The 27,342-nt window shown below is 47.7% G+C and overlaps 1 non-coding gene across 1 annotated transcript; it reads right to left on the bottom strand.

The window, feature by feature from the left end:
• Positions 1 to 3,121: 3,121 nt before the first annotated feature.
• LOC136574194 (U6 spliceosomal RNA) lies at positions 3,122 to 3,228 on the bottom strand. The gene has a single exon (XR_010786285.1). It is a non-coding gene; the product is annotated as a U6 spliceosomal RNA (small nuclear RNA).
• Between the last annotated feature and the right edge of the window lie 24,114 nt (positions 3,229 to 27,342).

The raw sequence follows: 27,342 nt of genomic DNA, 5'->3' as shown, positions 1-27,342 counted from the left end.
TCCCATGGAAAAAAACCGGGGACACTTGCTGTTCTCCCGAGAGGTGAAAAGTCCACCTTGGGTGTCCCCCATCTCTCTAAATTTAGCTGGAACGCGTGTGGATGTAGAGTCCACTCCCCGGGGTCTATCTTCCTGCGGCTGAGATGGTCCGCCATGGAGTTCTCTGGGCCCCTTACGTGGTACGCTGTGACGGAAGGCGTCCGCTGCTCTATCCACCCGAGAACTTTTGCCGCCAGGTCTTGGAGTCGGGGGTTCCGCGTGGATCCCTGGTGGCGGATGAGGGACACAGTTATGTTATCCGAAAAGATCTTAATGTGTCTACCCCTGATCTCTGTCTCGAGGCCCCGAAGGGCCTTCCAGACAGCGCAAAGTTCTTTGTAGTTGGAGGATTGAGCAGCTTCCTCCCGGTTCCAGCCCCCTTGGACGTAATGACGGCCTAAGTGGGCCCCCCAACCAGTTGCACTTGCGTCAGTAAAGATGGATACTGGGGATGCGGGGTACCAAGCCATGGCTCTGGCAAGGTTAGAGATAGACATCCACCATTCCAAGGAGGATTTTATCTTGTAGGTAAGGACGACTTTCCGATCCAGGGAGCAGGGGATTTATCCCAGTTTAGGATAAAGTCTTGGAGGGTTCTACAATGTAACTGGGCCCAAGGGACTACCCCGATGCAAGATGTCATGAGGCCGAGGACCCTCATGCCTCTCCTAAGGGAGACTTCAGTGGTTAGAGAAAGTGCCCGACACTCATCCTGGATCGTTTTTTGCCTTTCTAGGGGAAGGGATGAGCACTGATGGTGTGAGTCCAGAATCACTCCCCGAAAATTTATTTATTATTTTTTTTCCTTCTGCTCGGGCAGAAGACTGGATTTAGAGGAGTTGATGAGCCAGCCTAATGACTCGAACAGACGGAGTGTGAGGTTGACCTGGAACTGGAGTTCTGAAGCCGATCCTGTTATGATCAGGAAATCGTCGAGGTATGGGACAATCAACACCTTGTCAGTGCCGCCACCATCTCTAACACCAGTTTGGAGAACACCCGGGGTGCGGAGGAAATCCCGAACGGCAGGCACGTAAATTGAAAGTGAGAGACAGAGCCATCTATCACCAGGGCAAACCGCAGAAACCGCTGGGAATCTATGTGTATACGGACATGCTAATATGTGTCCTTTAAGTCCACGGTGGCCATGATACTATCCGGCGCAATTAAGGGGATTGCTGACCGCACCGATTCCATTTTAAATCTTTGATACGTGATAGATTTATTCAGGAATTTCAGATTAATTATAGTTCTATAGGATCCATTGTTTTTGTTTTTTTTTTAAATAGGAACGAGGGGGAGTAGCACCCCTTGAATAGTCCTTCTGCGGGAACCCGAGTGATGGCCCCTAGGGACAACAGCTCTTGCACCCCCAACTGGAGGGTCTGAGCAGACGCAGGTGACTGGCAGGGGGTGACTATGAACCTCCGGGGAGGAAATTTCAATTTTGTAGCCATCCGAGACTAGGCGTAAGGCCCGGGGATTGGAGGTCGCCTCGTTCCATCTAAGGGCGAACCCTTTCAGTCTACCCCCTACTTGTAGGATCCAGGAAGGCAGATTCTCACCCTTTCCGCCTTTGGGATAGGACCAGAGTCCGGTTTTCCCTTTCCCCTTGTATGCTCTAGAGGGAACAAAAGGAGGAGGGTAGGAGGAGGAAGCCGCTTAAACGATTTCTCTGATGGTAGTCCCTGGCTCTTATCCGATGCCTTCTCTAGGAGAGTATCCAAGGAAGGCCCGAAGATTCTGTGTCCTTGGGAGGGCAGGGAACAGAGTCTATTCTTGGAGGCGTTATCTCCTGTCCCGGCCTTAACCCAGACAGCCCTCCTGCTGTGTTCGAGAGGGCTGCTGAACGGGCCCTGAACCTCACTGACTCCATAGAGGCGTCTGCCAGGAAGCCGGTTGCCTCTGGAGGAGGGGAAGGCAGCTAGAGATGTCCTCCCTAGAGCCCCTCTGAGAAATCAGCGTCTGGAGTTGGTCTAACCAGACTGACATAGATCTCGCCACAGATGTGGCCGTGATGTTGGCTTTGACGGTCAGGGCCGCGGTCTCCCAGGCCTTTTCCATCACAGCATCCACTCTGGTGTCTAGTGGATCCCGCAGTTGGGAAATGTCCTCAAAGGGGAGGGCTGCTTTTGAGACCCTGGCGACCGCTAGATCCACCTTAGGGACGGTTTCTAGGAACTCGATATCTTCTGGTGTGAAGACCATCCGATCCTTGAATGCTTTGAACAGGAAGAATTTCTGATCTGCCTGTTTCCACTCTGTCAGGATCAGCTGTTTTAAAGTGTCATTAACTGGAAATGACGGTTTTGGCTGTGGTAGGAGTCCCCGGAACAGGCAATCCTGAAAGGATGGCTACTGCGGCACCTCTTCCTCCACCTGCATGGTGCGCCGGACTGCAGTTAACAGCTGACCCAAGTCCGCCGATGAAAAGAAATACTTCCTTGTATCCTTCATGGGCGGCATGGATTCTGAAAGAGAATCTTCTAGGACCTCCTCAGAGTCTGACTCTTCCATTCGTGCCCGCCTTACCCTTTCGTGGGGGGGGCGGCAGAGAAAGAGGAGAGCGAGGCTTCAATCTCCTCGCGGATCATGGATCGGATGTCCGACATGCCCGAGGAGCCCTCTTTGCGGATCACCTTCTCCGTAGGGTCCGCGCATAGTGGCTTGGTGTGGCCCTCTTCTAGCCGCCGCAAGCCAACTGGACATTTGCGCACTCGCTTTTTGGCCTCTCTAACCTTTTGTGCATCTCTGTCCTAAAATCCTCCCTCCCCGGTACTCCCAAAGCAGTCTACTCACCAGCAGGCTGCTTTCAGTGTTCTCTCTGGCTGACATCTTCAGTAAGGTGCAGCCAGGAGAGATGCAGAGGAATCCAGTCCTTTTAAATTTTCAAATTTGGCGCCGACACGCCCCCTTTAAGTGAGGCCCCGCCCCCCCGGGATGCGGCCACGCTGACGTCACGCCGCCGCGCCGGACCTGGGGGATACACCGCATACACTGGGACACCGCCAACCCGCACACTCGTGGGGACGCACGCCGACCAGCACACACGTGGGGACGCACGCCTAGGAGACACACATGGCGCTATACGGAACGCTTCACGAATTTGCATGTCATCCTTGCGCAGGGGCCATGCTAATCTTCTCTGTATCGTTCCAATTTTAGTATATGTGCTGCCGAAGCGAGCACTTTTTTTTTTTTTAGTAAAGCTGGCACTTGAGGGGACCTGATTTGAACCAGGCCTGGCCCGCCCCGAGCGCTGCTGGCATACCTCTCTAGACGTGGATCCCTGGAGACAGCGGCGTCCGAGCCTGCAGGTACCGGGGCTGCTTCCTACCGGTTCGACAACCCCACTGGGCAGCGTATCGGGGAGGATTTTCCCACTGGGGGAACAGTGCTGGGTAGAACCTGCTGGTGAGGGTCCCCACGTAGGGTCTCACCCTCGCAAGCCCTGCCAGCCCGAACAGAGTCGTCCCCCCACGGGCGGACAGGCTGCATGGGAGTCTTCTTTCTTCATTCACCTCCAGGATACACCTGGAGGCGCGCTTGGACTGTCCTGTAGGGACAGGAAGACACTGGTGAGCCGGTGGTGGGAGTTGCCTTTTGTAGTTTCCGCTTCCTGTCCCAACAGGTGTCCAGCAGGCAACCTCCATGTGTATGCTGTCAGGATGACGAGGGGAAATCTTACTTCGCTGGTACTTAACCGACTGAATAGCCCGAGCAGTACCTGGATATCCTCCCAATTGTCTCCGTGGATGCTCAGCGCCGGGAGACATGTTCCACATTTGGTGGTCATGTCCCTGAGTTAAGAGGCTATGGATCTGGGTGTATTCTTTAATATACTCAGTCACAGGCCATAATCTACACAAAAACCTTTGGGAGGCTCAAACAGGAGCATTAATATATCTCTACCCCCCCCCCCCCCCCCCGATTCTAGGAAACTAATTTCCTTTTTCCTAGCCACGAAACACTCATGGCGAAACGCGTTCTTGGATTTTACTGAGGTCAAGGGCAGGATGGATTGGTGCCAGATTAATGAAAAACTGATTTCTATTCTAGCTGATAGACATGGGAAATGCCTGAAAATATAGACCCCCATGGCTAGAATACACTAACCCCCCACAAGGTAGCAGATCCCTAGTCTCCCTATGACAAGTTGTAGATGCTTTAGTTACTGTTAACTCTAGAGGCGAAAGCTGCTTTTGGTAGCATACACCCCATGGGAAAAAAAAAATCTGTCAAGGACCACTTCCTGCCCACCACCCCCTTTCCCTCCCATTCCCCAAACCTTTTTTTTGTTTAATTCAAGTTAGACCCTGGCCAGGCTGCTAGTACTCAGATTGCTTCACATAGCAGTCCAATTCCAAGATTGTTCCTGGACTTGGGAGGATTTTACTCTTGCTCTTCTATGTAGTTTTTTCCTCTTTTCCCCTAATCTGTATGACTGCAAGAAGCATTTACATTTGTTTTGCACTAACGTAAATTACAAAAGCTGTTTTCTGATCTCATAAATCTTTAATAAAAAATTAAAGTTAACAAAAAAGTTTAAAAAAAGGTAAATATATAGCTTCCTCTGAAACCTAATATAAACCACCCCCACAGAAAAATCTACTGACTTTGAGAGACTGTATTTGGTCCCTCCTCAAGCCAGGTATGATCTCCTTTTTACACCAATATAAATCAACAGACACTGAAATAAGTCACCATTCACGCTACGCTGGGAATCAGATCTAAATATCTCCCTACCTTTGTAGTGTCCCTGAGCAGCATTCTGGACCCCTGCATAAATGTCATACATGTGTCTTATGTAGATGCACTATGCAAAGCTGTCATGTCTATTTTCTGTGTGTTGCACAGCTGCAGCATCTGAAGGGTTAACTCCCTTAAAATCATTGCCAGTCAGCTCTGCTGCATGCTGAATGTATCCATTGCTACTGTGTCATGTGATACAAGTGAGGTTATAAATGAGTGTCAAAGTGGGAAGGGGTCTTCTATCTGTGTTGGAGCAGGGTTCCATCTGCTTGGAGCTAACACAGAGCCGCATGGGAGCACCATTAGCTCCCATGTTGGTGAAGATGGAAAAGGAGGAACGGCATCCCGTAGTGCATGGGATGTGGATGTAGAGGAGTGAACACTGTCCAAAGAGATAGAGCAACCCAAATCCTAATGGCTGTAAAACCAGGTACCCATTCAGATACCAGAAGTTAATTTTTTTCCTGTGTGGCTATCTGCCAAGGGGGTCGCCACACAGAAGTATGTGGTTTCAACACCCACATGTAGAATGTGCAGGGTGCATTTATTCTAGCTCATCTGCTACGTAATTATATTTTGCCAGAGAGTATGTGGAGAGGATCTTGTCTTTTTGCCTCCTCCGGAGTATAGATTGTGTCCAGGACCGGTGACATAGATAAACATGGACTATAGAGTTGTATTGTTACTGTGTAATTTTTGCCTCCCAACCTCAGCTTTTAATTAGCTTGTAACTACCTGTTTTACAAAAGTTATTTAAGTTCTACCGAGCTTCAACCATTCCTGAGGACCCGACGTACAATACACTTGTTCAATGTTTATTGAGCCACCGTGTATGAATGCCGGTGTGTGGAACGGTGGCGTCACAAACTGACAACTACTACCACCCTCATCCTGGGGACTACTGGCCCAATCCTGTGCTGCGCTAACTCCCTCTGGGAACAGGAGTCTGTAAGTGCCATCGTGAGAGGTCCATGCACTACACCCTCCCAACTCCAGCCGTAAGCTTGGGTAGCGAGCCTTTTACACCTCAAAACCTTTTGGCCTCCCTAACAGGGTGTTACAAATTTTGGCCTCACGAATAGGCTACTACACCTTGAAGGAAACATTGCTGTACTTACATATCAAAGGCAGCCATCAGGCAACACTCGCTGAAACAAAATATTAGAGAGCATATTTAGTTTCCTTGATAACCCACAAAAACTTCCCAAATTGTTTTAGAGGCTGAAACTCCTTGGGGACAACCTCTCATATCTGGTGGCAATGCCGGATGGTGAGGTCAATCTGGAGGTGGGTGGCCAACCTCATATCTAAAGTCATAGGCAAACAATTTTTGTTCATCCCGCCTTCTTGTCTTTTAAGACAGACCCAGGGGGTTTAATAACCAACAGCATAAACTCTTGCAGTACACCTCTATGGCTGCTGGAATATACATTGATTCTCAATGACTCACCCACCCTTTTCCTTTACTTGATTGTCGCTAGTCTCAAGAATGCGGCTATATGAAAAACTGTAAGCCATGAGAGAAGACAAAAAGGAGGGTTTTAAGGCATAACTCCAATCTCCTCCCCATCACTTTTTCCTTCTCCTTCTACTCCCATCTGGTTCTCCTTTATTGTGATGCAAAAGGATACTATCTAAACCTTTGTTCTGGACACAGATTGAATCAGCTGAACTGGACATTTTATCACACTGCTTTAAAATGCATCCTAATTATTTAGTATCATATTGTAGGTCTATCATAACATGCATCTACACTAACCTATGTAGCAAGCCATGTAATAAAAACATGTCGAATACAACTATACGAGAAGGCACTGATTATGCCGGCTGGAACTGGACGACAAGATAACCTCACGATTCTCGGTCGTTTAGCTTTGCTTGTTTAAAGGATTTTCTGAACCATAATCATTCACTGAACATTTTGCACCTTACTTTGCTGCTGACACAAGGGATTACTGTATGGGAAACACGTTATGTTGCATCTACAAGCAACAGAGGGAAAACCCCCAAGAGAACGTGTTGAGGGTCAGTCACAAAAAGTCCCAGGAGCGTTCCACCATGTTTAATACAATTAACCCTTAGACGGCACAAGGGGAAACCGCCCAATTTTGTGTTGGTGGTAGATACATCTTACCACTTATGCTAACTTCACACGAACGAGGGCGATAACGGGCGTGAATCATAGCCCCATATTGTGCTCCCCACCATGTGAATTCCCCGGGGAAAACAGTCTATCACTTCGGAGTTCTCAGATTGCTTTCAATGGGGTGGTGCTGGCTGCATCCAGTGCAGGCTGTGATTGGCTGAGCTGGCTGTCACTCAGCCAATCAGAGCAATCTCTCGCTGGGAGAGGAGATTTCAACCTCCATCACTAGCAATAGATGCTTCGCTAGTGTGCAAAGTGCCCAGCAGCCAGCCCAGAACTACGGAGAACACAAGCTGTGATCTTAACGGCACCTGCTAGGGGAGTATTGATTTTTTTCCCCGTCATGTAGGGTAACCCTAAGGCTGGGTTCACACGGGGCATATTCCCGACGGAAATCCCGCAGTTTGGCCCCAGCAAAAACCGCGAGATTTCCGCCGGAAGAACCGCCGCGGAAAAAGACGTGGCGGTTTTGAAGCAGCCCGGCCGCTCGCTCTTCTGCTGCGGCCGGCGCTCCCATAGAGGAGAGCGTGGCCGCAGCGGTAAGAAAAGATATAGACATGCTGCATATTCTGAAACCGCATGGCTGGCTAACCCCGAGATTAGCGGCCGCAGGCGGATTTGCCGCAGCTAAATTCAGCGCGGAATTTCTGCGGCAAATCCACCCTGTGTGAACCCAGCCTTACACAAGTGAATGAGCAGATAGTTGTATTGTCTATGGGAGTGTGAGGTAGACATGTGTTATTGCATTTGCCTGCGCACCAAGAGTCCCCATGGAAGTCTATGGGGATGCACAAATGCATGCAATTTATGCAAAGAGAAGACATCTTGAACTCAGACTATATAGCCATTTTAATTAGAGTATTTTTTTGTCAAGCGTAACTGCACATGCCTTGTGCACAGAATGTACAGTAAAATATGCCAATGTGGGCACAAAAAAAAATTTGTTCTGCATGTGCCTGTGACACGTCAGCCTTAGGGTGCCTTCACATGGGACATAAATGCTGCCTAATTTCTACAGTTGAAATCACTGCAGAAAATCCACAACATTAAAGGGGTGGTCTCGCGAAACCAAGTGGGGTTATACACTTCCGTATGGCCATATTAATGCACTTTGTAATGTACATTGTGCATTAAATATGAGCCATACAGAAGTTATTCCACTTACCTGCTCCGTTGCTAGCGTCCTCGTCTCCATGGTTCCGTCTAAATTCGCTGGCAGCTTGCTTTTTTAGACGCGCTTGCGCAGTCCGGTCTTCTCCATTCAGCACGAGCCGCTTCAGTGTGCTCCCCGCTACAGCTCTTCTGCGCATGCGCAGACGAGCTGTCACTGCTCGGGAGCGCGCTGCAGCGGCCATTCTGTACCTTCCTCTGTTAGAGGAAGGTGCAGAAACTGGAGCTGCCCAGCGGAGAAGCCCAGCCCAGCCCAGCAGCCCCGAGAAGCCTCCCAGGTAAGTGATTTGTCGGGGGGGGGGCTGCCGCTGCGCCGGGGGGGGCTGCCGCTGCGCCGGGCTGCCGCTGCGCCGGGGGGGGCTGCCGCTGTGATGGGGGAACTAGCGCTAGGCCGGGGGGGCTGTCGCTGCGATGGGGGGGCTGTCGCTAGGCCGGGGGGGGGGGGGGGCTGTCGCTAGGCCGGGGGGGGGGGGGCTGTCGCTGCGATGGGGGGGCTGTCGCTAGGCCGGGGGGGGGCTGCCGCTAGGCCGGGGGAACTTTTATAAGTTGCTGAAACGCTGGAACGGTAAGTACGAACCAGCTAGAAATGTCATTTACAGGGGGGCTTAGTAATGTGTACTTAATGGGGGGGACTGGGCAAAAAAAAAATTTAACTGCTTCCTCAAGACATCTCCTTTAAGTACACGCCACGTGAACGAGATCTAAAAATGCTCATCCACACGGAGCTGAAAAATTCCCTGCAGAATCGAACATATATGAAATACGCTTCCAATTCTAAATCCACAGCATGTCAAATTATGCTCCACATTTTGACAGCAGATTTCAACCTTTGAAATGCAAAAATTGAAATCCATAGCAAATCTGCACTAAAATCCATGGAAAAAAAAAAAAATCTGTATTCAGCTATGAGTTTGACCCCTGTGGATCTGTGTATTCACTGCTAGCTTTCTGCTGCAGAAAGTCAGAAGTGAACACTCCATGGATGTGTGGGAGTCATGACTAACACTGATGTCCATGTGCTGTTCAATGTGCCGTGCCCATTTTTCACAGGTTAAACAGACCTGGCTGTGTGAATATGGCCTAAACCGTCTTCTTATAAGCACAAGCTCATCACAAATGGCAAGATCCAGTACACTGACTGGACCAAAGTAGCAAGGAAGATGATAAAGCACATATGGCCTTTTAACCCCTTAGTGAGCACCTATATGTGTTTTCACATACTGGGTGTCTGGGCTTTAATTTACAGGGCCATAAAAACACACCGCCAGTCCAGTAACTTAAGCCCAGAGATCTGTGCGTTTAACAGCTCCCAGCTTTCAGCTACTGGAGATAGTACAGAAGGCCAGAGGGCCCAAGAAGTTTAAGATCTGCCTGCTGCCACCTACTCAAGTTAGACAAGAGCAAGTTGTCACCAGGGGCCACAGTTTGCCATACACAATTGCCGTTATGCAACAACGATTTAAAAAATAAAAAGTTAGTTTTATCTCCCCTCATGGATAGTTTCCGTGAGGGAACATGAAATAACTTAGCTATACCCCCGCGGGAATTGTCCGCTGACAGGATCTTTTTTTGACAAACCTTTCCCCTGCTGCTGCACATGTCAGTCAGCAAACGCAAGTGCAGAAGTTAGCAGGGCCTGAGAAATTTAACATCTTGTTCTCAAGTATAATTAAAGGTAGCAGAGGACCTGGAGCAGTGACCGGAGGCCTCGTTGAGCAGTCATTCGTCACTCAATCACTATTATCCAATGGCATAAAAAGGTAGCGATCTGGGGGGGGGGGGGGGGCGCGTGTTTAACAGCCATGCTGTGAGGACGCAAGGCAACTGAGCTCCGCGGCAAACCCCATTATCCTGCGCCCATCCTGGCTACCCAAAGCCTCGATTGGGCTCTACAACCTACCGGCAGGCAGACGATCATCTCTGGTGGCACTGTGGAGTCTTTGGTGGATGCCTGGAGATATCCACCAATCCTGGCTCGGGGCCTACTCCCGCAGAGTCAGGCCTCGACTCCCGGTGAGGTGGATCGGCGGGAAGTCCACAGCCCTCCCGCCCAGAGAAGGACCAACAACACAGGGAGATTCGTCAGGAGCAGTGGAGGCGGAGGACCTGACCAGGAGATAGCTACCCGCCAGCGAGAACACTGGAGTGACTGTCAGGGGACTTCCGGCTGCGGGAGAAGAGGAGAGGAGCCGCTGACAAGCGACAGATTCCTGCCGACCGCCACCGCATACTGGACCCGACACCCCAGCCTAGACCCACTTAGGACTTTCCCATCATACCGATGAGGGGTGGCAGGGTGCCGGGGGGGGGGTTGCGCATAGAAACACCTGAGCTGACAGTGGATCTGTCTCCCTAGAAAGCCCGCTGGCACATCGACAGGACACATTAAACTGTGTCGTCCCCCGCCCCCCCCCCCCCCCCCCCCTGCGCTGGAAACAGCACAAAAAAAACAACCCTGCAGGGTATTTAAAGGCCCCACCACATTACCGGCGAACAGCTGTGCAGCCTGCAGACGGCAGCCATCTCCCAGCCCGCAGTAAACGCAGGAGTCAAAGCCCTACACTTAAAAGTTACACTCCTGTATAAAAAACAGGCAGAAGTTAACCCCTGTACTCGGGACTCTACACTGCACAGACTGCGTCTGCTACTTACAGCCTTGGCTGATGTGGGCGACGGTCCCTGCCACCTACACCTCTCCAGCAATTAACGTCAGACACTGACAATTGATAGGCTGACGCAATACCGGGCTGCGGTGCCACATTGCCAGAACCCAAAACTGCCATATACCTCCACACCTGATACAGTCGCAACAGCGATAATCCAAGTCCTCATCCATCAAATTGTTGGCTCGTGGTATCAGCCTTCGTGACCACGAGTGACTTTCAACAATTGTTCTGGTTGCAGCAAACTATAACTTGACCAAATCACCATCTGGCAGACAGCTACGCCAAGCAACCCAGGACCCTTCACACCTCAAAACTCTTCTCCTCTGAAGCTGTACTTAACTAAACATCTTAAACTACCATCTAGAGGGGTGGCCCTTACTGACCCCTCAGTTCATGAAGACCGCAAACATACCATCGCCATCCTCCTCCCACAGGCAGGGCAGCCGCAGGTCCAGCAAGATGAGTCGTAGCACTCCCCCACCGATAACATAGCGCCTTAAGGCCTTTGTACTTAAGTCAACGACTGGCACTCCGTTTCAATCAACCAGACCGGCTGCCAGAGCCTCGGGCTCCAACCCTTTTTCAGAAACTGAAAGAGCCAACACTGCGACAGGTCACAGCACAGCTCCTAGAGGCCATACACACCAGCATCACTTCCTTGACCAGGAAAAATCTAAGTTAAAAAAAACAAAAAAAAAAAATGTAGGATTGCTGTGACAAGACATGCATAATCTCAGAGGCAGAGTAGGAGAGGCAGAGACACGCATATCCCGGCTTGAGGACATAGTGGCTCCAATTCCTGACAAGATCTCCGAGCTCAGCAGGGCTGCAAACGCCTGGTCCCAGCGTGCAGATGACCTAGAAAACAGACTGCGCAGAAATAACCTCCGAATCCTTGGTCTACCAGAACGCGCTGAGGGCCAAGACCCCTGCTCGTTTATGGAAACTTGGCTGAAAGAACTTACCAGGAGCTAAATTCTCCACAGCCTTTGCCGTTAAGGCCCACAGGGTCCCGGGCCGCCCTCTGCCTCCAGGTGAACCCCCAAGACCTATGCTGGCAAGGCTTCTCAGCAGTAAAGACAGACATAGCCCTCCAGGTTGCTAGGCACATGCAATCTCTTCAATACCAGAATGCTAATATTTCTGTTTTCCCAGATTTCTCTGCTGCCCTTAAGAAAACCAGAGCGACCTTCGTGGCTATTAAGCGTCGGCTGAGGGAGGCCTCCATACCATACTCCATGATGTATCCAGCTCGACTTCATGTGGTACACAATGGACAAGCCTTTTTCTACCCCAGATGAGGCTGAGGACTGGCTTAATCGTTTGCCTAGATCACCTAGGCGCTAGTGATTACCTCACAATTCCATCCGGGTAGGACTGAGAATGGGAGGGGTCCGGACATCTGCTGGCGGTCAGTTTCGCGCCACTGGAAAGTTTTAAATCCAATTATGGGCGTATGCCGCTCCGCCGTTCGCTCTTCCTCGCTATTTCCTCCCCCTTATTTTTCTTTCCCCCCTCCTTGCCGCCTTCCAATACTTTATATCCATCGATGGTCTTGCCTGATCTATGTGATTAAAGTTGATGACGGACATAATAGAATATACAACCTTTGTAAACTCACGCCGCCATAACCATTTAGAGGAGCCACTCCTTTTGGGCAGTCGAAAGTCTATGTACCTGTGATGATGGGGTCCCAGAACTCAACAGGCCTGCTCTGTGACTGTGCCAGAATTAACACCACATACTTGGTAGTCTTCCCCGTCACCACATGCACGTTTATGTTCTGTTAATGGTTAACATGTTTAATCCAAGCATACTTCTGCTAATGTAACTTTTAAAGCAACTATCTGGATAAGTATTCGCAGTACAATGTTCATATGTAATTCATGCTACTATCACTGGGTACAGCCATCAACCGAAATTCAAGGAACACTGACAGTGAGTCACATGGGGAATTAGCTTACCCTGACAGGGGTTACCCCTCCCCCAATACACATAGAACCAATTACGTCAATGGCTAGTATTAACATACTCTTTTGGAATGTGCGGGGAATGGGCACCACTAGGAAACAATCCATGGTTTTCTCATATATCAGGAACCATTACCCACACATATGAGACACACATGATCCCAGAGAAAACGAGGCAGCTTCAGATACCCTGGGTACAGTGGTCCCTACACTTCACGTACTCTTATGCCAGAGGCGTCGCAATACTGATCCACAAGCGACTAAGATGGGAACTGGGACGCAAAGTTAGAGACCTAGAAGGCAGGTTCATTTTCATTCAGGCATGGATAGAGTCCCTTCCCTACGTACTCGTAGCAGTGTACCTCCCCTCGCCGGCCAACATAATCCTCCACCAGGCGGCCCAATTCGCCACCCAATATCCCAACGCCTTAGTGTTGTGTGTAGGAGACCTGAACCTGATGCTTGATCCGCAGATGGACAGATTCAGCCCCCCACACACCCACCCAGCCCAGACTAACCCCTCACTCTTGGCCTTATTCACACAACAGTTCGGCTGGAAAGATGTTTGGAGAGTTAGGCGAGCAATGGACCGTGAGTACTCATACCACTCTGCCGGCAGGAATGCCCTCGTTCGTATAGACTATTGCCTTGGGAATGCCAGACTATGCACCGCAGTATCCCAAATTGAATATCTACCTAGGGGCATATCGGATCATTCCGCCTTGCGCATTGAAATCACTATACCAGATGCACAGTCTCATGACACAACTGGCGTGTACATCCCTTTTGGCTAAGCCTGTTTGGTATAAACAGGATCCCAGATCAAATAGCTTCTTGGAGCTAAACCAGCCAGATGCTGACCCGGTAGTACTATGGGAGACACTGAAAGTCTTCCTGCGGGGCGCTCTAAAATACTCTATCATACATTAAAAGGGACTCCTCCAGACTGGAGCAAGAGATGGCGTCCCAGTATGTGCGCCTGGAGGCAGCCTACATTGCAGACCCATCCGATGAAGACAGAGTAGTGGTTGGGACAAGGCAGACAATACCTAATCCATCTACAAGAGAGGGCCGGCAGAGCTTGCTTCTTTGCAAAACAACGATTCTATGAGCTGGGCAACCAGTTCAGTGGCTTATTGCCTTACTTGGTACACCAAAATTCTTCCTCCCCATCGATACTTTGCATCGCATCCGAAACCAGAGAAATTTTGCATGAAAAGCAATCTATATGGAAGCGATTTCAGCGCTACTACAGTGGGCTGTACACTACTGGATTCCATGCCACTCAACAGGAGCTCAAGAGTTACCTTTCAAATCTCAATTTCCCGATGCTTACCCCAGACCAGCAGACTTTAATAGACGCCCCCATTTACATTAACAGAACTATCGGAGGCCCTCCAAGAGAAGTCTAGTAGCAAGGCCCCAGGCCCGGATGGCCTACCAATAGAGGTATACACTAAATACCAAGAGACGCTCTTGCCGGTACTCCTAGTGACTTATGACGCAGCCCATAGAAATTTATCACTGCCCCTATCCTATGAGGCCACAATTGTACTCATTTTAAAACCGGGAAAAGGCACGGTAGATTGCAGCTCATATAGACCCATTTCCCTCAATTCAGATTATAAACTCCTGTCTAAAATGCTGGTCCGGCGCCTCAACTCTTATTTTAGACCTAATTCACCAGACCAAACCGGGTTTATGCCGGGGGAAGTCTACGCGAGAAAACCTAGGACGGGTCCAGGTAGTTATGCAGATTGGGTCGGCGAAGGGGAGGGACTGAGCTCTGGCCTCTCTACATGCCACTAAAGCCTTTGATTCCATTGAGTGGCCTTTCCTGCTCAAGGTGCTGAAGAGGTTTGGTTTTGGGGATAGATTCATTCAATGTATCTCCCTAATATACAGAACACCTATGGCAGCAATATCGGTAAACGGCACCTGTTCCTCTTACTTTCCTTTGTATAGAGGCACGAGACAGGGCTGCCCTCTCCTCTGCGCCCTAGCCATGGAACCGCTAGCCATTTTGCTCCAGGCGTGCCCGATATACCGCGGGATCGTAATAGGAGATAAGGAGGATCGTGTGGCGCTATACGCCGATGACCTTATGATTTATGTCTGAACCAATGGTTTCCCTGCCCCGCGCTATGGACATCAACAAATTTGGGCTCTATTGGGGGCTACATGTTAACTGGTCCAAATCAGCCCTAATGCCAGTCCTTGCACTAAGTCCCCTACACTTATGGATTCACTCTGCGGCTTGCAAATATTTAACGATTTTCAATATTTGGGCATCCAGATTACATATGCGGCGATCCGGGCCCTTGACCTGAACGTATGTCCTCTGACAGACCTCTACAGATACAAATTTAGAACCTGGGGATCTCCCTTCATCAGTGGCGGGCCACATTAAGGCCGCCTGCACACAAACGGATCCAACCCGCCCGTCTGCAGGCGGCCTAATTTAATTGAAATGATAGTCTTGGCCAAGTGCCTTTATATCCTGCAACACATGAACTCCCTCATGACCTTTTTTATATGGGGAGGTTCCCGACCAAAACTTAAACTTTCCACTCTCCAAAGGCCCAAGAGTGCTGCCGGGTCGGCACTTCCAGATCTGTTTTTATACTATTTATCAGGCCAACTACTGCACCTGAGACCCTGGCTGAGAGACCACCCATTACCTAACTCGGAGGCACATTTGGTCCAGGTATTACACATTACCAACCTGTGGCCGATGCTGGAATTTCCCGCTACCGTGGGAGGTAAGATGCTACCCATTCATAGACTGGAGCCAGGCCAAGGAGGTAATTGGGTTTTCTGACTGTTGTGGATATGCCATTGTGGAGAAACCCTGGGTTGCCAGAACTACTACCACTAGCTGACCTTGAGGTATGAGGACAGTACGATACAACGTGCCTGGGTGCCCTATACAACTCCAACGTTCTGCTATCCTTCGAGCAGTTACAAAGTCAATATCAAATACCCCGTACCCACTTTTACAAATATCTACAAATCAGTCGTACTCCAGACGCAATTTCCGCCTGCGAGTAGCAGTATCTCATTACCAGTTAATAGCAATGCTACGGTCGCAAGGGCCTAGGGGTCTTATCTCAACGTTATACACCCATTTAACAACCTCAAAAGCCGCTCGAGAGATTCCTCCAGCCCTCTTTAAATGGAAATCCCCAATTCCAACACTGATGGAAGAAACCTTTTAATAAGTCTTAGAATCCCCTCTACTCATCTCCCCCTCAGTAAACAATAAAATGACCCAGCTATACATAGTCCATCAATGTTAGCTCACCCTGGCGAGACTGCATAGGTTTGGCAGATACCCATCTTCCCATTGTGTCCGATGTACATGCACATATGCTGACTTCTGGCATATGGTCTGGGACTGCCTGTCGATTCGGTCATATTGGGGCGATGTCATTGGCCTGCTGTCAACAATCCTGGACGTCCCGGTTCCAGTCACCCAGGAAATTTGCCTCTTTGGTGTACTCAATGCAAAAAATTGGCAACACTATGACAATCTTCTTGCGTGAAGTCTTGTTCCTAGCAAGAAAGGTTATCGCACCACGGTGGATGGACCCAAGGGCCCCAAGTTTGGCTATGTGGAAAAAGATCACCAACTCAACCATACCCTACAACTTAATATATAAGGCACGCAAGTGCCAAGATAAATTCCAAAAAGTGTGGGGCCAATGGTGCCACTCGTCGCTAACACTGTTTCCCCAGCAACCACTCACCTTAGCCATATCAGCACTACAAAGACGGCATTAACAACTTGGGGAAATGACCGCCAACTCACAAAACCCAATTCCCACTCTTAATCACTTAGCTAGAACGCCCTATCCAAAAATTCCCACAATTATACTCCACACTCTATTAAACCCCTGTTACATAAGCATTTATCAGCCCCCTTCCACTTTCCAAGTATAAATGTATACACACTTACAATTGATATGCAGCCCTCACTATGCACTCTGCTGCTACCTCCCCTTCCATGAACCTCCTATAAGTCTTCTCTCATCACTCCCTTCTGCTTCCCACCCATGAAGTGTTCTGTACTTAATGAATATTGTAAACTCTATGGCTGTTTGACCTTTAAATCACATGTATGATCTGCAGAAGTTATTACAAGCCGCTTACTTGTTAATAAAACGAGTAAAAAGAAAAAGGTAGCGATCTACCTTAGACTGGTATGGAAATAGGTAGACTGATACCTTAGACTGATAGGAATCGTGGATTCCACAAGCATTTGATCTGCAGTACTATGCAGATCAATCAAATGCATTGGATTACACAATTCCACTCTTATTACTGGGTCGGAATTACCTAGTCGACTTGCAGAAAGCAGAACGCAGCATGTTCTATTTTACCTGGTATATCCACGCCAAAGCCTATTGTGTTTTATGGTCACAGATACAGCCGCAGCCCAGATACAATTACATTGTGTATGGGCTGCGGGTACCTGCATCATTGCTAAGTGACGGCACAGGAAAAACTAACAAAAAAAAGGTGTGCTGTGCATGACAGCTTGCTTAAAGGGGTTGTCCCGCGCCGAAACTGTTTTTTTTTTTAAAAGGCAGAGGGTGGTAATAAATGGTTCGTACTCTGATTGGACCACCGTTGCTAGTGGGGTGCCACAGGGTTCAGTATTAGGCCCCATTCTGTTCAATATATTTATCAACAACCTGATAGAGGGACTGCACAGTAAAATATCAATATTTGCAGATGATACAATATTATACAACACAATTAATACAACAGAGGAGAATGTGTGGCTACAAAAGGAGAAGCTGGGGGCTTGGGCAGAAAAATGTAGGGTTTTGCACATGGGCAGAAGAAACGGATTTCACCAATATACACCAAATGGGCTACTGCTAGGGAAAAGTGAGATGGAAAAAGACCTGGGGGTACTAGTGGATTGTAGACTAAACTGGAGTAACCAATGCCAGTCAGCTGCTGCAAAAGCTAAAAAAGTCTTGGGGTGCATTAAAAGAGGTATAGGGGCAAAGGACAAGAACATTATTCTTCCACTATATAAGACACTTGTCAGGCCCCACATGGAATACTGTGTACAGTTCTGGAGACCGGTGATCAGGAAGAATGTTGTAGTGCTTGAGGGGGTTCAAAGAAGGGCAACTAAAATAATAAATTGAATGAGAAGACTGGAATACCCAGAGATACTATCAAAATTAGGACTTTACACTCTGGAAAAAATAGACTAGGGGCGAACAAATAACTATGAATATATTAGGGGACAATACAAGGATCTCTCTATACCCAGTACTGCGTCGGTAACAAGAGGGCATCTGCTACGTCTAGAATAAAGCAGGTTCCATCACCAACACAGAAGGGGGTTCTTTACTGTAAGAGCAATGAAACTGTGGAACTCTGCCTGAGGACATGGTGATGACAAAATCCATTGAGTTTAAGAGGGGACTAGACATCTTTCTCAAGCAGAAGGATATTACAGGTTCTACGCGTTAGGTGACCAGCGGGTTTGTATTTTCTGGGTCTTATATTTCAATAGAAACTATCAAAGGTTGATCCAGGAATTATTCTCATTGCTATTACGGAGTCAGGAAGGAATTTTTCCCCTGAAAGGGCTAATTGGCTTCTGCCTCTTGGGGTTTTTGCCTTCCCCTGGATCAACTAGGGGTTGAAATAGGCTGGACTAGATGGACGTTGTCCTCATTCAGCCTAACACACTATGTTACTATGTCCCCAATTCTCCCTGCTTCATAAAACTCACATTTTTCCCCATGCTTTATAATTTTAATCCTAAGCGATGTGTCCAGTAATAGATTGGGGCTACTATGAGTAGGTTATTCAAAACCTTTCAAACTGGGGTATTCATTTTGGGGTGAAAGTCTTCAGTCATGTGCTGTTAAAAAAAAAACTTTAAAAATAACAGCCAAAAAAATTAAATAAAGTTCTGCTTGAATTCATTCAAAAATTATGGGGTCAAAATACATAGTACACCCCTAGATGAATTTGGTAAGGGGCCTAGTTTTCAAAATGGGGTCATTTGTGGGGGTTCTCTATTTTGGCAACTCAAGGGCACTACAAGTGTGCTATGGGGCCTAAATCACCTTCAAGCACAGTTTCTGTTCTGAAAGCCACCAGCTTCTCCTTTCCGTTTAGGCCCTACTGTGCAAACAGACAACATTAGGCCACAATGGGTACGTTTTTTTTGAACACCGGAAAAACAGGGGTAACCATTTGTAAAACTTCATTTTCATATGCACTATAGAAAAAGGTTTTTAAAGTGACATTTGCAAAAAGATGAAATTTTATTTTTTCTCGTCTAAATAGTATCAACACCTTAAAAGAAACTGTGCGGTCAAAATATATGACACCCCTCAGTGAATAGATTGTTTTTTTTTTGTTTTTTTTTAAATGCGGTCATTTGTGGGGGTATCATTCTGACACCTATGAGCCGTTGCAATCTTTGCTTTGTGTAGGAAGCCAAAATGTTTATAAAAAAGCTAGTGTTAAAATTGTATGTCTCTTAAATAGTTAAAACACTAAAGTTTTTCTAATGTGTTTCCTGAACAAATGGAAATCTACATCTTAAAAATTTGTACAGTATGTTTACACATTTGACATATTGCAGTTTAAAATTTGAGAAGACAATTTTTCAAAATTTTCTTAATTTTGGCTCTTTTAATAGATGCAATGTGTAGATCAGTCTATTTTTTCCACCTAAATGAAGTACAATATGTTGCAAAAAAAACAATGTCATAATTACCTGGATATGCAAAACCTTTATGGAGTCAGGCCTCATGTCTACTTGCACACAAGGATTTCACTGCTGAATTCTGCAGTGGAATCAATGCGTGCCTGCGGCCAAGGAAAGGGAAAATACTTTTTTTTTTAAACCTCTTCAGACACTGCGGGGCTCTCCTCTTTGCTGACTGGATCTTCTTTCTCCAGCATTTCCGCAGCACAGCACAAAAACAGCTATGGCTGTACATGGATACAGAGGCTTCCATAGGCTTCAATGGAAGCCGAGGGGGCCGTCTGTGTGGGAGATCCGCAGGAAATTGGATCATGCTGCAATTTCTTCCTGTCTGTGCGACCCGCACACCAGGAGGAAAGCACATCTGCATTCTTTTAGCTGCTCTAGAGACAATTTTTGAGCAAAAAGGCATCGCTCTCAAGTTTCAAGGCTCGATATGGCGCTCATTCATGTAAACGTAGCCCAAGGAGTCTTTTGCACATAGCAATAAATAGTTTGCATGAGCAAACAAGCCAACAATAAGTTCGCCCGTGCCTATTATACAGGCAGATAAGTCATTCACAATTTTGTTGGCATACTGCTCAGTTATTTCCATTCACTGTACCAGTAAGTGTGAACTGAACAATCGCTGTTTACACGCAATGAAGTGCCAACAATGATTTTTATGCCTGCATAACCGAATGAATTCTCTTCTGATTTAATTATTGGTCTGGTTCACACTGAATTTGCAAGATTCAGCAATTTTTTGAATGATAATCGTTCTGTCTAAGGCCCAATGCACACAGCCGGTTGGATTCCGCCTGCGAAATCTCACAGCAGAGTAAGACCCTGTGCACCACCACTGATCCCTGCGTACCTGTCTTATTTCTGTTCTGTGGATGTGCCAGCTGACGTGCCACCGCACATGTGCAGAGTCACACAGGCGATGACACGGATCCACTTTAACTTGCCATAGGACGGACGGCTTCCTTTGACTGCATACATACGAAGCTCGCACCTGAGTAGACATGTTCCCATTTTTCCCCTCGAGTGGAAAAATCATACTTGATTTCCACTCATTGGCATGGAAAAAATTTCGATAGAATATCTATGAGCAGTATTTGCTGCGAGATACGGAGGCGAACGCTTGCTCCGGATCCTGAAGTGTGGGCATTCGGCCTAGAAGTGCCCTAAATCATTGTAATTTCTATCATAACACTAGAACATTAAAAGAACAGTAAACAAAAAGAGTGAAGGAGGAAGCTTTTCTAAAATCAGTCCTGCAAAAATCACAAATACCATGTAGTTAGGTGATCTGATGTGTATACAGGGCGGAACACATACATATATTGAAGTGAACTAAAGAGTGTGGCCCCTCAGACTACACAATCACGTATGACACCTTAACACTTACATACTTGGTGCAGTAGAAGAAACCGCAGTAGTCTTAGGGAAGCCATGGGATGCGTTCTGGATCTCAAGGAAGTTACTCGCACTCTAGCCAAAACAAAACATTGTGTTACATATGCAACACATGATTCCATCATTAAAGTGAAAATTTACAATATTTAAACCGTAACTAACCTTTAACCCTGTAACGTTTCATGATGTGCAATTAAGTCATGAAGGTTGGGGGTATGTATGGAGAAGGCTTGGGAGCTGATCTAGCCCTATACAATGCAGGTGCCGGCTGCCTTACAGCTATTATCTGCCCACAACGACTAATCAGTGCTCCTACTGAAGTCCATCCCACAAAAAAAAAAAGTGAGCCCTCGCACAACTTTCGATGGAAAAATAAAAAAGTAATGGCTGTCAAAAAAAATTTCCAAAAATCTTCAGTATAGCAAAAACATAAGCCTATATAAAAATTAATACAGTCTTCAAGATCAACACCCCCCAAGGAATCACTACGTCCAATCTTGACAGGATCCATGATGTTTTCCATGAATACTATACTACTTTATGTAAAGCCCAAGACTGTAACCCTGCGCCCCTGAGAGCCACTCTTTTAGATGCTGTAAAGCTCCCCTTCCTCTGACTCCCTAGGAGAAGCCCTGAATGCCGACATTTCAGAAGGAGAAATTTCAGATACCATTAAAAATCTTAAATTGGGAAAAGCCCAAGGCCCCGATGGCTTCACTGCGCTATATTACAAAAAATTCAAAGACTACTAGTCCAGCCTTTAACCCCTTAATGACATGGCCTATTTTGACGTTGAGGACAAAGCGATTTTTGGTATTTTTCCATCTCTATTTTTCAAAAGCCATAACTTTTATTTTTCCGTCGACGCGGCCTTATAAGGGCTTGTTTTTTGCGTGGCGAGCTGTAGTTTTTATCGGTGCCACTTTTGGCTACGTAGACTAGTGTAAAACTTTTTTTTATAATAACGGAGCGAAAACGCATCAATTCTGCCATAGATTCTTTTTTTTACAGCGCTAATCAGGCCGCATAAATGACACAAATTTTTCTGCGGGTCGGTACGGTTACAAAATGCTTATATTTTTTAGATTTTTACACTTTTTTGCAATAAAAACTTTTGGAAATTTTTTTTCCTCTATAGCTGCAAAGTCCTTTAACTTATTTTTCTACGTATGGAGCTCTATAAGGGCTTATTTTTTGCGAGAAGAGCTGTAGTTTTTATTGGTACAATTTTGTGGAATGTACTGCTTTTTTGATCACTTTTATTGCATTTTTTGGGGACGCAAAATGCTAAAAATTAGCATTTTGCCTCTAGCTTTTTTTACGCTTCTGCCGTACAAAATAAAAAGCATTGAACTTTTTGTACATGTTGTTACGGACCCGTCAATACCAAATATGTAGGGTTTTAATTTTTGTACCTTTTTTATGGTATTAGAAAAAGCACAAAAAAAGGTTTTTGAAAAAATTTGTAACTTTTTTACACTATTAGGATCCCTCTGAGGGACTTGCATCACTGCACTTATGATCGCTGTCAAAAGGCATAGCAGAGCTACTGCCCTGCCATGCCTTATCGCTTATACAGCAATCATGGGCATTGGCACTACAGGACACCAGTGTCTGGCGTCCTGTTGCCATGGCGACAGGCCAGGCTCTCGTGGTAACAACTCGATTGCCCCCCCCCCCCCCCGCTGTTGCAGCGGGACGCCAACTGTGACTGACAGCCAGCTCCAGCTGCGGGATAGCGCGAGGTCAGTCACGATCTCGCGCTATCCCGATGACGTAAGGGTACGTCATTTTGCGGGAAGTACCAGCCTGCCATGACGTACCCTTACGTCATTGGGCCGGAAGGGGTTAAAGAAACTGTTCCAGAAACTCTTGAATGGCGAGACCCCTCCGAATGAATTTCTGGACTCGCAACTTGCAGTGATCCCTAAACAAGGCAAAGATAGCCTGGCCCCAAAAAACTATAGACCCATTTCACTACTGAACCAGGACTAAAAGATTTTTACCTCTATACTAGCAACCAGACTGAACCATCTTCTCCCATCTCTGATCCATAAAGATCAAGTGGGTTTTATACCAAGACTAGCACCAGACAATATAAGGTCCTAAACATTATAGATTCCGTTAATACTTCAAAATCCCAAATGACCCTCCTAGCACTAGATTTAGAGAAGGCTTTTGATACATAGTTTGAGCTACTTTTTCTCGGTCCTACGTCTCATTGGGATTAGGGGACCTTTTCTTTCAGCCCTCCTAGCCCTCTATTCAACACTCTGCAAACCTGAAACTTCCATCCAGCAGGGCGGCCCCTATACAAATTAGTAGGGGTACCAGACAGGTTTGCCTCCTCTCCCCAGCATTATTTGCTTTAGCGATTGAACCACTGGCAGAAGCAATCCGTTCTAAGCCCAACATGAAAGGAATTTGGATAGAAAACACTGAATACAAAATGAGCCTATTTGCGGATGATCTTCTACTGATTTTTTCCCAGCCCTTATCATTGCCGAACCGGATGTCCACACTAGACATCTGGTCTCAGGTCTCGGGCCTTCGCGTGAACGTTGATAAATCTGAAATATCCTTTATCAACACCCCGGAATCCTTAATAAAACTAACATTTTCAGTTTCTGTATAAAATACATTACATCTCATTTAAGCATTAAATGGACTACCTCAAGACAATCTCTATAGGTGGAACTACTCAGAACTAATAAAGGGACTATCATCTGATCTGCAGAAATGGGATAAAGCCCAACTCTCCTGGTTAGGCCGCCTGCAGACGGGCGGGTCGGATCCGGCGGCGAGAATTCTCGCCGAGGGACCCGACCCTAGCGCCTGCAGAGAGCAGCGCGTACTCACCCGCGCTTGGTGGCCCCAGCTCTTTCATGTGCCGGCGCATGCGCAGACCGGAGCCGGGTGAGTGACGCACAGAAATATGATATGCCGCGGTTTGTTTGCCGTGCGACATTTCGCGCAGCCAAACCACGGCCCTCTGCATAGGAGTGCGTATTGTAATGCACTCCAATGAAGGCTTTCAGTGGCGGGAATCACGCAGAAAATCCCGCCGCGGGATTTCCGCCCGTGTGCAGGCGGCCTTAGGTAGAATAAACGCAATAAAAATGACTACTTTGCCACACATTGTATCTTCAGATGCCTACCAATACCCATTCCCTTAGTCACCTTACGCAACTTCCAACACAATATATTTAGATTAATATGGGCCAATAAAAGAGCGGGAATTAAACACACAATGCATTACCATAAACGACCGGGAGGTCTGTCAGTGCCCAATATAATAAAATATTACAAGGTGGCCCAAATAGCCCAATGGGTAGTGCGGTCACATGACCCAAAAGGTAGCCTATGGCTGGAAATAGAGAAATGTCGTATTTACCCACACAATATAGCATTTCTGACTTGGTCTTCGGGGGCCACTCCCCCAGGGCTACAAAAATGAACCCGCTGTCATATCACTCCCTCCTATTGTGGAGAAGAGCCCGGTTCAAGTACAATCTGTCCTATAAGATCTCCCCCATGCTACCAGTACTTCAAAACCCGCATTTTCCACCAAGCCAAGACCTAACTCATTTTCAACGGTGGCTAAGTAATCAAAAAACCACCCAACAACATTTTTACGCTCAATCTAAACTTTACACCATACAACAATTTATAGCCACATTTAAGCTGCCCCATCAGGAATATATGAGAATTAAGCAAATATTCCACTTTATCCACTCTATAGCACCCACCTCCATGCCACTTTCACCCACACCATTTGAAGCTACTTATGCCAAAAACCCTTCTAAGAAACGAATGATAGTTATTAGAGATGAGCGAGCGTACTCATCCGAGCTCGATACTCGTTCGAGTATTAGGGTGTTCGAGATGCTCGTTACTCGAGACGAGTACCACGTGATGTTCAAGTTACTTTCACTTTCATCTGAGACATTTGTGCGCTTTTCTGGCCAATAGAAAGACATGGAAGGCATTACAACTTCCCCCTGGGACGTTCAAGCCCTATACCACCCCCCTGCAGTGAGTGGCTGGGGAGATCAGGTGTCACCCGAGTATTTAAATCTGCCCCGCCTGCAGCTCGCCACAGATGCATTCTGACAGATCAGGGACAGTGCTGCTGATGCTGCTATAGGGAGAGCGTTAGGAGTTATTTTAGGCTTGAAGAACCCCAACGGTCCTTAGGGCCACATCTGACCGTGTGCAGTACTGTTGATGCTGCTTTTAGCAGTGTTGCACAATTTATTTTTTTTGTATATCGGGCGTGCACAGCATTGCGTCCTCAGTCTGCAGTCATTGCACAGAGTATAGGGCCAGTACTGGTGAGGCAGGGAAAGAGATATACAGGCTATATAGGCAGTCGGCTTTTTCAAAAAAATTGGGGGAAAATACTATATTTGGGCTGCCTGTGACCGTGTACAGTTTACTGCATGTCTGCTGGGGGTAGTAGTCCTAATTAATACGCAGCTAAGCGTTACAGCAGGCTTGCGCAAAATTGTTTCCTGGCTCTGCTGTCTCCGTTACATCACCGCCGTCATCCCGGCAGAGGGAAACCGTATACATATTATACGCTGCCTACAGTATCTGTCTGCTGGGGGTAGAAGTCCTAATTAATACGCAGCTAAGCGTTACAGCAGGCTTGCGCAAAATTGTTTCCTGCCTCTGCTGTCTCCGTTACATCACCACCGTCATCCCGGCAGAGGGAAACCGTATACATAATATTAAACGCTGTCCACAGTATCTGTCTGCTGGGGGTAATAGTCCTAATTAATACGCAGCTAAGCGTTATAGCAAGCTTGCGCAAAATTGTTTCCTGCCTCTGCTGTCCCTGTTACACCAGTGCCGTCATCCCGGCAGAGGGAAACAGTATACATAATATTATATGTTGCCTACAGTATCTGTCTGCTGTATCAGCTCAGCATTTAAAAAAATAGAAGCAAAATACTTAAGGCCTACTACTGGCCTTTGGCCACTTGACTGCTTCTGAGCTGTGAATTCCACTAGCTCAGTCATACGCACCTACGTCTCACTACAGGCGTGTGCAAAATTGTTTCCTGGCTCTGCTGTGCGTTCCGTAAGCGAAGTCAGCCTCCAACCACAGGCCAATAAGCGGCACATTTAATTACAGCATTCTGTTTCTGCTCTACTCGTAATACACCATGCTGGACGCGGGCGAGGACACGGAGGCCCAAGTCAGGGTGTGGGCAAAGGCCGAGCTCCTGATCCAGGTGTATCGCAGCCGACTGCTGCGGGATTAGGAGAGAGGCACGTTTCTGGCGTCCCCAGAATCATCTCACAATTAATGGGTCCACGGGGTAGACCTTTATTAGAAAATGAGCAGTGTGAGCAGGTCCTGTCGTGGATGGCAGAAAGTGCATCCAGCAATCTATCGAACACCCAGAGTTCTGCGCCGTCCACTGCTGCAACTCTGAATCCTCTGGCTGCTGATCCTCCTTCCTCCCAGCCTCCTCACTCCATTACAATGACATTCTGAGCAGGCAGACTCCCAGGAACTGTTCTCGGGCCCCTGCCCAGAATGGGCAGCAATGGTTCCTCTCCCACCGGAGGAGTTTGCCGTGACCGATGCCCAACATTTGGAAAGTTCCCAGGGGCCCGGGGGATGAGGCTGGGGACTTCCGGCAACTGTCTCAAGAGCTTTCAGTGGGTGAGGAGGACGATGATGATGAGACAGTTGTCTATCACTCAGGTAGTAGTAATTGCAGTAAGTCCGAGGGAGGAGCGCACAGAGGATTCGGAGGAAGAGCAGCTGGATGATGAGGTGACTGACCCCACCTGGTTTGCTAGGCCTACTGAGGACAGGTCTTCAGAGGGGGAGGCAAGTGCAGCAGCAGGGCAGGTTAGAAGAGGCAGTGCGGTGGCCAGGGGTAGAGGCAGGGCCAGACCGAATAATCCACCAACTGTTTCCCAAAGCGCCCCCTCGCGCCATGCCACCCTGCAGAGGCCGAGGTGCTCAAAGGTCTGGCAGTTTTTCAGTGAGTGCAGATGACCGACAAACTGTGGTGTGCAAGGTTTGTTGCGCCAAGATCAGCCGTGGAGCCACCACCAGTATGCGCAGACATATGATGGCCAAGCACCCAAGGTGGGACGAAGGACGTTCACCGCCTCTGGTTTGCACCACTGCCTCTCCCCCTGTGCCCCAACCTGCCACTGAGATCCAGCCCACCTCTCAGGACACAGGCACTACCGTCTCCCGGCCTGCACCCACACCCTCACCTCCGCTATCCTCAGTCCCATTCAGCAATGTCTCAGCGGACCGTCCAGCCGTCGCTAGCGCAAGTACGCTGCCACGCAGCCACACGTTCAAGCGTTAAACGTGCACATAGCCAAATTGATCAGCCTGGAGATGCTGCCGTATAGGCTTGTGGAAATCGAGGATTTCAAAAACATGATGGCGGCTGCCCAGCGCTACTTGGT

This window comes from Eleutherodactylus coqui, chromosome 7, assembly GCF_035609145.1.
Source record: "Eleutherodactylus coqui strain aEleCoq1 chromosome 7, aEleCoq1.hap1, whole genome shotgun sequence".
Lineage (NCBI taxonomy): Eukaryota > Metazoa > Chordata > Amphibia > Anura > Eleutherodactylidae > Eleutherodactylus > Eleutherodactylus coqui.
The sequence above is the reverse complement of the archived record's forward strand: the minus strand, read 5'-3'. Positions and strand labels throughout refer to the sequence as shown.